Here is a 12,760-nt window from a genome sequence, read left to right on the forward strand (position 1 = left end):
TACGCACTTTTTTCTGGTCACTCATTTTAATCAGATTAACAAAAAATTAATATAATTGACATTACACATAATAACTGACATGTTTTTCAAAGGTAACTTGATCAAAAAGATCAAATAATGCTTTGGTTGAAAAATGTAATGAAAAACGTGTGTTAAGAATTTTTCGATCTCACTCCTTAATAACAAGAGTGCTATATTCGGCTGTGCCGAATCTTATATACCCTCACCATAGTGTATTTTAAACATCTTTTATAAATTTTAAATTATTATTACATCAAAAGCTAAACAAAAAGAACAACAACAACAACGCTAAACGAAATAAAACACAAAATACACAAGGCATCTAAACCAACAGACATCTAAACATACATAACGAAAAACACAGAAAAACAAAAATAACAACGCAATGACGCCAACAGCATCCAAACCAAGGGTGCCCAAGCCCTATGCGCTTGGTACTCTTTTGTTTTTGCTACGAGACGAGACGTAGATTTTGTTTTTGTTTATCGTAAAAAAATTATTTTAAAAAGCACTTGGAAAAAATTTGTGTTAGTTTTAAATTTCAAACTTACATTATTCGCATAAAAATTATTGTACAATAACTCACAATCTACTCTTATATAATTAAAACGTTTTAAATACTTTTTTCTATTCATTAAAAAATATATTTGCAAAACAAAAGCAAAAATTATTTTATTTTAATAAAAAATGCAAATCATATTTTTTTTGCTGAATAACACAGCTGAATAAAACCAAATACATCTGCACACACACGTGTAGATCTTTTTCTATATACAGTGTTGTTGACATTTTTTGATGAAATTTTCAGAGGTTGTGTCGGATTTTTGCTCATATCATACCGACCGAGTTTGCTGATTTTAAATAGCGATCTTCTCGAAAGCATGTCTAATAGATTTATTGAAGATTCGGATCTCGCCGATATCTAGGGTCCTCTAAAAACTGATTTCAACAGACAGACAGGCAGACGGGCATAACTTAATCGACTCCGCTATCTATAAGGATCCAGAATATATATACTTTATAGGGTCGGCAAATTATATTATAGAAATTACAAACGGAATGACAAACTTATATATACCCTTCTCACGAAGGTGAAGGGTATAATAATAATAGCGCATAAAGATGAGGCCAAGACTATGTTTCAAGAAACAAAAGATCGTAGTGTGTATTTAGTTACACACCCACTTTGACAATTTCAAGAATGCTAGTTTACACCCAGGTTGAACATCTGATAGATCAGATAGATCAGAAAAGTGAGACGATGCCTGATGACGGAACGATTGCAGGGCCGGACAGTTACACAGAAGATGGGTAATTGATTTCTCTTCTTCTTCATTTTGACAGTCTGTAGCATGGTTTCCGAACTTTGAATGACCGGTAAGAACCGATAACAGAGCGCTGAGGTACATTCTGTTCAGCCCTGTAATGTAGGATGTTTTGTGAGAATCCATACGAGGCCACAGTGGCCTAGCGATCGAGCAAGTGTGCTCCTGAGACCACCGTTCCTGAGCTGATCTAAAGCAATAATCAAGTATTTGTTTCTTGATGACCGTTAAGGGGACACCACAGAACTGGTCTATATCCAGTATGGACATCCTCGTGCTGGCTTTTGCCAAAATGTCAGCAGTAGTATTGCAGGTTATATCCCCGTGTCCTTTGACCCAAACGAGGGTAATTCTTGAATGTCTCGCCATCTCATTTAGAGACGCCCGGCATTCTTGGACAAGTTTTGATGTAGAATACACACCTATCAGGTATTTGATGGTGGCTTGACTGTCAGTATAGATTCTGATATCCCTGTTGGATATCCGATAGTACCTAAGCCAATTAGATGCCTTCTTTATAGCTGAGATTTCAGTAAAATAGTACATTCGTCGTTGAGTCGGAAAGAGATTTTCGTCCCGAATTCTTCAATTAATATAGCCCCGCCAACACCTTTAGTTGTTTTAGAGCCATCTGTATACACATTAAAGCTTTCAATTGTCAATTCATTATAATTACAGATTAAACTATGCCGGAAGTTCCTTGAAATGCACGGTTCCGGAATATGGTAGTCAGTAGCATGATGTAGGTTTGGTAGAAGATCTACAATCTTTGCATGACCTCTGGAACCATAGTTCCATCTATTTGTAATACTTTATCTGGCTGCAGTATTGATTGCCAGTTGTTTAGCAAGAATGTCCACAGGCAGCCAGTTCAGCATGGCAAACAACGCTTTACTGGGCGTAGTCCTAAATACACCTGTTATAAGAAGAGCAGATTGTCTCATAACTTTTGTAAGAATGTTTCTGTTAGATGTTTTGTCAAGTGCGTATCACCAAACAATTACATCATACATCATTATAGGTTTAATCACAGCCTCATATAGCCAATTTACATTTCCTGGGTTGATACCCCTATGCAGGCCAATAGCCTTTCTACAAACATATAACACCGTAATGGCTTTAGAACATCTGGAGATGATATTTAAGCTCCAAGACAATTTTCTATCGAGTATAACACCTAAGTATTTAGCGCTATCCGACAGCGTGAGAATTTAAAATAGAAGGTAATATAATATTTAAATATCTATTTTTATATTCTAATACCCCATTTACACATACACGAAATCTAGTAGATTTCATTTAAAATCTTTTTTAAAATCTATACCGTTTACACTTACTATTTTTGCATTTAAGAAGATTTCATTTTTGCTAATATTTCTTGGAATTGTGTTTGATAAAAAAAATAAGAAGGAAAAATGGAATATTTCTTAGTATTTTATTTATAATAAAAAATTAGATTTTGAAATATAACATTACCTTTTATTTTAAATAAAGTTTTCATTCATGTTTTTCAATTTATTAAAATTTTGTCGACATTTTAATTTTTGTTTCCTCTTTTTTCTTGTACAGCGTCGTATTTTTAAGTATTATTCAGGAAAAAACAGAGTTGCATCACTAAAAACTATTAGATTTTGAGTAGATTTTAATGAAATCTAGTTAAGAAGTAAATTTTGTTTTGTATGGGAAATCTAGTTAAAATCAACTAGATTTGGCTCGAAATCTCATAAGTACTATGAGTAAATGGGCTATAAATGAAATTCAATATTTCCTTCTAATTTTTTACACAATTTAAAGAAGTATTAGAAAAAATTAAATCTTCCTTAATGTCAAAAATACGAAGTGTAAACGGTCTAGATTTGAACAATGATTTCGATGTATGGTAAATGGGGTATAATCTACTAAATTTCATTTATATGCAACACTGTGTTGTGGCTCGGATAAAGAAATACAATTATAGGCTATTCATTTAAATTGAAAATAAAGAAATACTATTATAAGCTATCCATTTAAATTGAATGTTTTTGTCGAAAAATTACATTTAATTTCGAAATAAAAAATTATAAATTGGTGGCATTTAAGAAAAAATCTACACATTTACAGTCTTTATATATATATTTTTTATGATTAATATTAAATATTAAATTAAATATTAAATATGAAAATAACTTGAAGATGTTTAGGCAAATATATTAGATTTCTAACAAGTAGATAAAAAAATTAGTTCGAAATTTTATTTCGGCAAAATCTAGAAGTTTTTTAATGGCGCAGCTCTGTTTTTTTTCTAAATAATTCTTAAAAAATACGACGCTTTACAAGAAAAAAGACAAAAATCAAAATATCGACAAAACTATAATTTCGCATACCAAACAGAATATACTTCGAAGCAAATTTCGGCAAAATCTACCCAAAATCTAATTGGTTTTAGTGATACAAAAACTGAAGCTTTCAAATTTAAAAAAAATATAGTCTTTCGACGTGTTGCAGTATATGCATGAAAAGTCGACTATTACAATTTTACTTTGACAACTTTTCACTTTTCCATGTATCTAGTCGGTAGATATTTTGCACGGAAGGATTTTTTAATCCTTGATACTTTTAATTCATATTCCAATAAGTAATTTGCGACACACTTCTTAGAACCTGTTAATTTACCAGCAACAATTTTACTGACAATTTTGGAAGAATCCAATTTTCCAAGGATATACTATGCTGATTTTTTTCTAGGAACTATAGTTCCAAGACTATATATGGTCTTGATTCCTTTTTGTGTTTCCCACCACTTTCCATTAAGTTTGCAGGATATTTTTTAATATATAAGCAATTAATTTTCCCCTCTGGTATTGCCACTTAATTTCCGAAAACTCGAATTTTTACTCTGCCGTTGCTATTTTTCGTTGTTATTGGATTCCGCGTAAATTTGAAAACTTGTAACGAGAGAGTAAGAGAGCGATTAAAATGACAGATTGAAAAAAATCGTTCCTGAAAAAAGTCTGTAGAGTAGATCCTTGGAAAATTGTTAGTAAAATTGTTGCTGGTAGATTATATATAGGTTCTAAGAAGTGTCGCGCGAAGTACTCCTTGGAACATGGATTAAAAGTAGTAAGGATTAAAAACCCTTCCGTGCAAAATATCTACCGACTAGATATTTGGGAAAGAGGAAGGTCGATAATACCCCATTTACACATACACGAAATCTAGTAGATTTCATTTCTAAGATCCTATACAGTTTACCAGCAACGATTTTACTGGCTATTTTGGAAAAAGCCAATTTTCCAAGAATTTACTCTATAATAAAAAATTAGATATTGAAATATAACATTACATTTTATTTTAAATAAAGTTTTCATTCATGTTTTTCAATTTATTAAAATTTAGTCCACATTTTAATTTTTGTTTCCTCTTTTTTCTTGTACAACGTCGTATTTTTAAGAATTATTAAGGAAACATCAGAGATGCATCACTAAAAACTTTTAGATTTTGAGTAGATTTTAACGAAATCTAGTTACAAAGAAGATTTTGTTTTGTATGGGAAATCTAGTTAAATTCAAGATTTGGCTTGAAATCTCATGAGTACTAGATTTTGTGTATGTGTAAATGGGGTATAAGTTCAAATTGTAAAAGTCGATGAGTCGACTTTTCATGCATAAATTGCAAAACGTCGAAAGTCGATGTTTTATTTTAATTATGGCAGTTGCAGCGTAGTAGTTTTTTAGTATTAGTTAAGAAAAAAAAGAATTGTAGCACTTTTACATTATGAGTAGATTTTGCCGAAATCTACTTTCGAAGCATATTTTTTTATTAGTTTGGAAATGTAGTTAAAATCAAATAGATTTGGCTCGAAATCTCATAAGTGCTAGATTTCATAATGGTGTATTTTTGACATTAAAGATGTTTTAATTTTTCTCATATTTTGTTTGATATAAAAAAATCAGAAAAATATGAAATATACATATTTCATTTTATGTAGTAAATAATTGAATTAACATTTTTTAAATCAACTTTTCATAAATGTTTTCCGATTATTAAATTTTGTCGATATTTTGATTTTTGTCTTTTTTCTTATAAAGTGTGGTATTTTTTAAGAGTAATTAAGAAAAACCAGAGCTGCATTAATAAAACTTACTAGATTTTGCCGAAATAAAATATCGAACAAATTTTTTTTTATGCGCGACACTTCTTAGATCCTATACAGTTTACCAGCAACGATTTTACTGGCTATTTTGGAAAAAGCCAATTTTCCAAGAATCTACTCTATGGATTTTTTGAAATGTAGGATTTTTTCAATCCTTACCATGTCTCCTTCCATTTTCCAAGGAGTTTAAGGCGCGACACTTCTTAGATCCTATACAGTTTACCAGCAAAGATTTTACTGACCATTTTCCAAGGAGTTTTAGGCGCGACACTTCTTAGATCCTATATAGTTTACCAGCAAAAATTTTACTGATCATTTTAAAAGAAGCCAATTTTCCAAGGATCTACTACTCTATCAGTTTTTTGCACGGAAGGTTTTTTTATTCCTTACCATGTCTCCTACCATATTCCATAAACAGTTTACCAACAACGATTTGTCTGACCATTTTAGAGGAATCTAATTTTCCAAGGGACTATAGTTCTAGGACTATATATAGTCTTGATTTTTTTTGTTTCCCACCACTTTCCATTGAGTTTTCCATTATATTTTCTTATTTTTACCGTGGTGTTGCCACTTAATTCGCAAAATCTCGAATTTTTTCGGTTGCTATTTTCCGTTGCTTTCTGAACAGACGTTAATATGTGTGATTTATCGATTAGTATAAATTATGGAGACTTCACAGTATATTTTTGTTTTTAATTTTGATTAATTTTCATATTACATTTTTGATTAATTTTTAATTACATTTTTGATTAATTTTCATATTACATTTACTATTATTTACTTCTTTTTATAAAACATGCATTGTTTTGAAACAAACACGTTTTCTGTTGTTTTGTATGTCAACACTGCGAAGTTTAATTTTGTACTCAAAAATATCAAAGGGGATTAACATTATAATTAATTTATTTTTAGTTTAACTAATTAATTAGCATTTGATTGCCAACTCGAAAACCCGTTTTAAGACATCAAATCGGCTTTTGACTCTGTGTGGCTTAACGGCCTTATATACAAGCTAAAAACGTTTTACTCCCTGTAGAGGTGATAAAAATTATATTTTCATAAATGGGAGATCTTTTCATGTACAGGGAATCAGTTAGTTAGTTTGAAAGAAGGATGTACATATATACATCAAACCAATAAAAAATACAAGTAAGAAGTTATAGTCGGGCGAGGCCGACCATATAATACCCTACACCTGTATACGAATAAAATGTAATTTAGTTTTCATAATAAAGCATTTAAGTTGAATTTTACCTTGCCTCAGATATACTAAAGCCATTTACTGTTTAATAAATCTGTGGATATTTAAGTAAAATTTTGATGGAGGCTTTTTAGAGGGGCTAGGGTCAAATGAGACCCTATAATTATAAAGTTCATCAGGGTCATCAAGTATAGAACTTGGTTTTGCAGCTTTTTGTGGAGATACGAGTATATTAAACATAATTATGAACTTAAAAGCCCTATTTGGCGGGTTCAGTTCTATGGGGCCTAGGTGAAATAATGGACCGATGTTTACCATTTTCAATAGGCTTCGTCTACAGTACCATAAAAGATCATGTGCCAAATTGAATTATCTCCAAAATTGCGACCTGTAGTTTGATTACAAGGTCTACAAGCTCTATTCGGGGGTTCAGTTGTATGGGGGCTAGGTAAAATAATGAACCGATGTTAATCATTTTCAATAGGCTTCGTCTACGGTATAATAGAAGATCGTGTGCAAATTTCATTGAATTATCTCCTGTACTTAGTTTGATTACAATGTTTACAAGCCCTATTCGGGGGTACAGTTGTATGGGGGCTAGGTGAAATAATGGACCGATCTTAACCATTTTCAATAGGGGTTGTCCCTGGGACAATAGAAGATCATGTACCAAATTTCATTCAATTATTTACAAGGTTTACATGGACGGACGGACATAATTTCGTTGGGTTTTTCAAATAATTTTTTAATTACTTTTTGGGATTTATTGATTTATTGTTAAAAGAATGAGTGTTAAGTATATTTCAATTGCAATTTGCAAAAATCATATTCCCATTGTGTGAAAATGTGATGTTATTTGTTTTAAAAATTTTTAAAGGATAATTTCGATATAAAAATTAGTTTTGATTTCAAAAACAACTGTAAATCAATGAAATATAATTATGAGATGTTTAATCAATAACATTAAAAAATATAAAATAGAGTAATTAATGAAATGATCCAAAGAATTATTATAAAATACGCACAGAGTGGTCTTTCAAAATTTTTAAGGGAAGCGACTTGTATCCAAGGGAAACCATTGGACTCTTGGTTTATCTTCTCCAAAACCCATATACGAACTAGGAGGAACACTATGTTTAAATTTAGACCTCTAAACAGAACTTGGGTTGTTTGGAAACAATGTTAAGTGAACTGTCGTGTAGTACAGGAAAAATACCTAATTTAGACATTTTAAAATAGAGGTGGTTATCATACTCCAAGGTCAACAAAAGCAATATCTTTCAGCTAATATATACTAGAGTACATAAAGGGAGCTCCGCTTCCCAAATTTCCAATTTTAATATTTTAGGCCAAGCATACGTACGTGTGACTTGTGCTCCAAGCTTGTATGAAGGAAACAAATTTATCCTACAGGCCCTCCCACCCTAGAATTGTTTTATGGGCTATAAAAATAAGTTGTGCAAAAAATTACGTCAATAGGATTACGTTAACTGGTGCCGCAAGTTTTGTCATTAAACAATTTGTTTTGCATTTTATTGTCAAAGAGTCGTAATGTACACAGAATTGGCGTTACAAAAAGATAAAAAACACAAAAATTGGGTGAAAAATGTAAAAGTTATTAAAATTCCCCAGACCATTATCGTTTCTCAGAGCACTTGAATTCGAAATGTGATAAACTAATTTAAAATGTTTCTAGGTCGGTATACTTTCGACTTTGGCGGTCTCGCAAGAAATGAATGAAAAAGATCAATTGGTTAATGTAAATGAAATTTCATTGATGACATGTGATGAATGAACAGAAAAAATAATGAAAAAGTGTGAATGAAACAGAATATGCATATACAAAATAAGTAATATTTCTATATTCGGCTGTGCCGAATCTTATATACCTTTCACCAAGTATGTTTTAAAAAACAGTTTTTATTTATTCTCTGCACACATGTCACACATAACATACACACAAACAAATATAAACTGTAGCAGAAAGAAATATTAACCGTTGTACTGTAATACCACCTTCAAACTGTATTACAACCCACAACAAATATGAGCTGTATTACCAACATATTACTGCTTTATCTCCTTGTTCTCCAGCAATCCAACATACAAAAAAAAAAAAAATACACAGCTGAATAAAACCAAATACATCTCCACACGCACATGTATATATTTATCCAATTCACAGTGTTGTTGTTGCTTTTTTAACAAAGCATGAAAAAATGTGGCTTTTTTGATGAAATTTTCAGAGGTTGTCTCGAATTTTTGCTCATATCTCCGTTATTTGTAGATCGATTTTGCTGATTTTAAATAGCGATCTTCTCGAAAGCATGTCTAACTGAATTATTGAAGATTCGGATCTCGCCGATATCTGGGGACCTCTAAAAATTGATTTCAACAGACAGACAAACGGACATGGCTTAATCGACTCCGCTATCTATAAGGATCCAGAATATATATACTTTATAGGGTCGGAAAATTATATTATAGAAATTACAAACGGAATGACAAACTTATATATACCCTTCTCACGAAGGTGAAGGGTATAAAAATACCTTTAAAAGGTTATATGTACATTTCATTCAAGAAACGAAGAATCGATAAAAATGTTTTTGACAATTAAGAAAACTTAAATTTAAGAGAATGAGTTATTCCGAAAAGAAGTTAACTTACATGTGTGATCACAATTTTAGTATAACCGTCATAAAACAGAAGATTTTGAATTAAAAATTAATTATTAATTTTAGGCAGCGGATAAGCATCTCGAACTGCCACACTATTCATTTTGCGGGAATCAAGGTAAAGTCTAAATGTTTCCTCTTTTTGCACACAAGCTATTGGACTACTCCATAAACAAGTAGGTAAAGCTGGTTCTATCACGCCTAGTTGTAACATACGATCTATTTCCCCATGTATTTTCCTTTCTATAGCAGGAGATAAATCCTGCTTTAATTCTGGTATTATGTATAATCTTACTAATTTATTCATATTTTTATAACTGATATTTGTATCTACGTAATCAAGGATTCTATATTGTTGGCTACCAGCAGCTTGAACAAAATTAGATAATTTTCCTTAATGAATTTTTCTGCTACGGAACTACTTAAACACAATGGCTTCAATGCATGATTTAAATTTATGTCTGTTTTCCTTCAAAGTTTTATAAAATCGTCCTATTCTTCTTGCATTTCTTTTACTAATCTTTTCTATTTTATTATTATGAAATGTTGTTTCTATAGATTCACAGAATATTAGTGTCCGACCGAACGTTCGGGTACGGGTGCGGAGTTCGGTGAAAAGTGAGGTTCGGCCAATGTTCGGCGAAATTTTGACCGAACGCCGAACTTTTCATAAAATGTGTATTTCTAAAAAGCTTAAAATTTGTTTACCCAAGTTATCATACATCCTGGCAGTACAATAAATTTCCGATATACATAGGTACTGCTTTTTAACTGTTCGTTTTTTTCGCTGATTTGAAAAACTGTTAACCAGAAAGTGATTAAAAAGCTAAGAAAAGTGAAACCTATAATTTGAATTATTTATGTTCGACTATATGTATATATTTGATGTCATTTGTTACATTGAAATTTTCTAGATCCTAATTCTCAAACGATCTAGACACGTCTGTCGGTCAGAGAGACTGTCAGTCTTTTAAAAGAACGATAGGACCTAAACTATTGTTGCAGTTTGATTGGTATTAAAATGGACAAAATCGATTTACATTTGGACATGGCCTCCATACAAAGTTCGCTTTAGAAAATGACTAACGTTCATAAAAGGCTTAAAAAAGGTAGGAAGTCTATTTTTTAAATCTTTCTGAATGCACCCTTAAAGTTTTTGACAATTCCCATGCATTTTTATGCAGTGTGCAAAATTAAAGATTTTATGAAAAATTTTATTACAATTAGGTAATAAGCAATATTTTTATTATTTTTTTTTAATTTATTTTATTTATTCAAATCCTTCAAGGCCAATAATTATATATTAGAGATTTTTGTATTGATACCCAATTAAATATATTTTATATTTTATTTATTATTTCATTATATTTAATTAGTAAAATAATCATAATATTCCCTTTAAATAAAGAATTTTATATTAAAATTTTATGTATACATATTTCCGAAAATAATTTTATAAATGTTATTTTCATTCCTATTCCCGGATTTACATTTTTGTAGATTTTGTACCCATTGAATTGAACTTACATAAAATCTTAATGTTATTGATTTTGGTTTATAAAGAAGTTTCGTTATCTTTCCGTATAATTTTCAACTCTTTTTATATTTTTTTTTAGAATTTCGTTATATTGAGTACATAATTTACTAATTCATTCGTTATATAAGGTACTCAATGGAAACAATTTGCCCGTTCGTTAAATCGCGAATTCGTTAAATCGGGAAACCAGTGTATACTTAAATTTTTTTATGAATCAAAATTTCACATAAATCGGCAAATTGAAATTTGCGAATTGTGTTAGGTATTGTATTTTTAAAAACCGTAAATTTATTAATTCGATAAAATTCATTTTGATTTCGATACATATTTAAAACAAAATTTTGATCACCTTGGATCATAATATGATCATGTTTAACAATATTATTATAAATACAAAAATATCATGATGAAATATTTTGACAGTATTTAATCATAATATGAAATTTTAAAATCGTTGACAATATGTTTAGACTACAATCATAATTTAAACCACAACCATGTTTTTTCTCTGCGTGTTCTTACAGAGAATTAAATCATTGTCAATAAATCGTTTAAGATATATACATTTCACAAAATGGTTTGTTATTAGAAATTTATCACTCGCTGCAATTCGGAATTAGTTGATAATTGACCCAATTGCTAATTAAAGACCCTCTTCATGTCAGGGCGTTTCCCTGACATTTTTCACACTGCGGTCTATAAACACCTATCAAACAGTACCAATACCTATGGTCATCTTTTCTACAGTTCCAACAAATTGTTTTTTCCTTTTCTACTTCTTCCTTTTGTCTTCTAATATCATATACATCTTTTAATAATTTATCCTCCAAATTTGCGTCCAAATCAATCTCATTAATTTGCCTTCTAAATACCTTTTGATTACTTTCTAATTCACTGATCAAAGTTTCTCTTCTCAAGATCAATTGAAGTAAATGGGAAACACTGTTTATTTGTAGATAAAATAACTCCCTTCTTAAATAAGGTTTAAGATTTGTTCTTAGGATTTTAATTAATTCCTGTTCGCTTAATGGAAATTTAAGTCGATCGCAAAGTTGTAAATTGAATGATCAAAATAATCGAAACTTTCATTCATAAATTTTTTTCTTTCCCTTAACATTTCCCTAACATCAAGATCTGATCATTTAAATGTATTTTTCTACAGCCATGTTCGATCCACTAAAAGTAATATTCCGTTTCTTTCTCCCTGATAATATTCTTTCTTCAGGTCTATGAACGGTTCTTATATCTTTCTCATATTAGTATTGGTTCCCGAAAAAACGAATTCTAACAAACTAGTCTTGGTGACTGCATTATTGCATATAGGACAATTAGGATGAGTTTGAAGAAACTCTAAAATACACTCACGATGAAATATATGCTTACAACTTGTTGACACTAAAGTACTGGTTAAATTATAGTTATACCACAAATTAAGCAAGTATTGCTTTCAGTTTGCAAATCTGCAACTAGATTTTAAGAACTATGTGTAACTGCCATTACAATTATTTAAATATTTAACGAATAGAATTATATTTCCTTCTGTTTTCTTTTTGTTTTTATCGAAATCACTAAAACATAACTTAATATAGTAACCAAACAAAAACTGTTGTAAAATTATCTGAATGTTAAAACACACCCCAAAATAAGTATTTTCTATCCTGTGAATCTATAATATTTCTACTTAATGTTTAAAAGCCGACCTGTAGAGTTAATTCGGACAAGTAACCAGTTCTCTTAGAACGAAACTCTTGTATTCCAGAGATTAATCTTTTAGACCAAATCATTGAATAGCATCACTTGATAATATTAATTTGAAAACTACTTAAGTGATTGTAAATTCTCTAATCAGCTCTAATTTGGTAT

General features: G+C 30.4%; 1 protein-coding gene across 2 annotated transcripts in view; it reads right to left on the reverse strand.

Annotated features, from left to right (window-relative positions):
• Positions 1-12,760, reverse strand: part of LOC111688253 — a 104,123-nt gene that overhangs the window by 4,019 nt on the left and 87,344 nt on the right. The gene's annotated exons all lie outside the window — the stretch shown is intronic.

The sequence above is a fragment of the Lucilia cuprina genome, chromosome 3, assembly GCF_022045245.1.
Source record: "Lucilia cuprina isolate Lc7/37 chromosome 3, ASM2204524v1, whole genome shotgun sequence".
Lineage (NCBI taxonomy): Eukaryota > Metazoa > Arthropoda > Insecta > Diptera > Calliphoridae > Lucilia > Lucilia cuprina.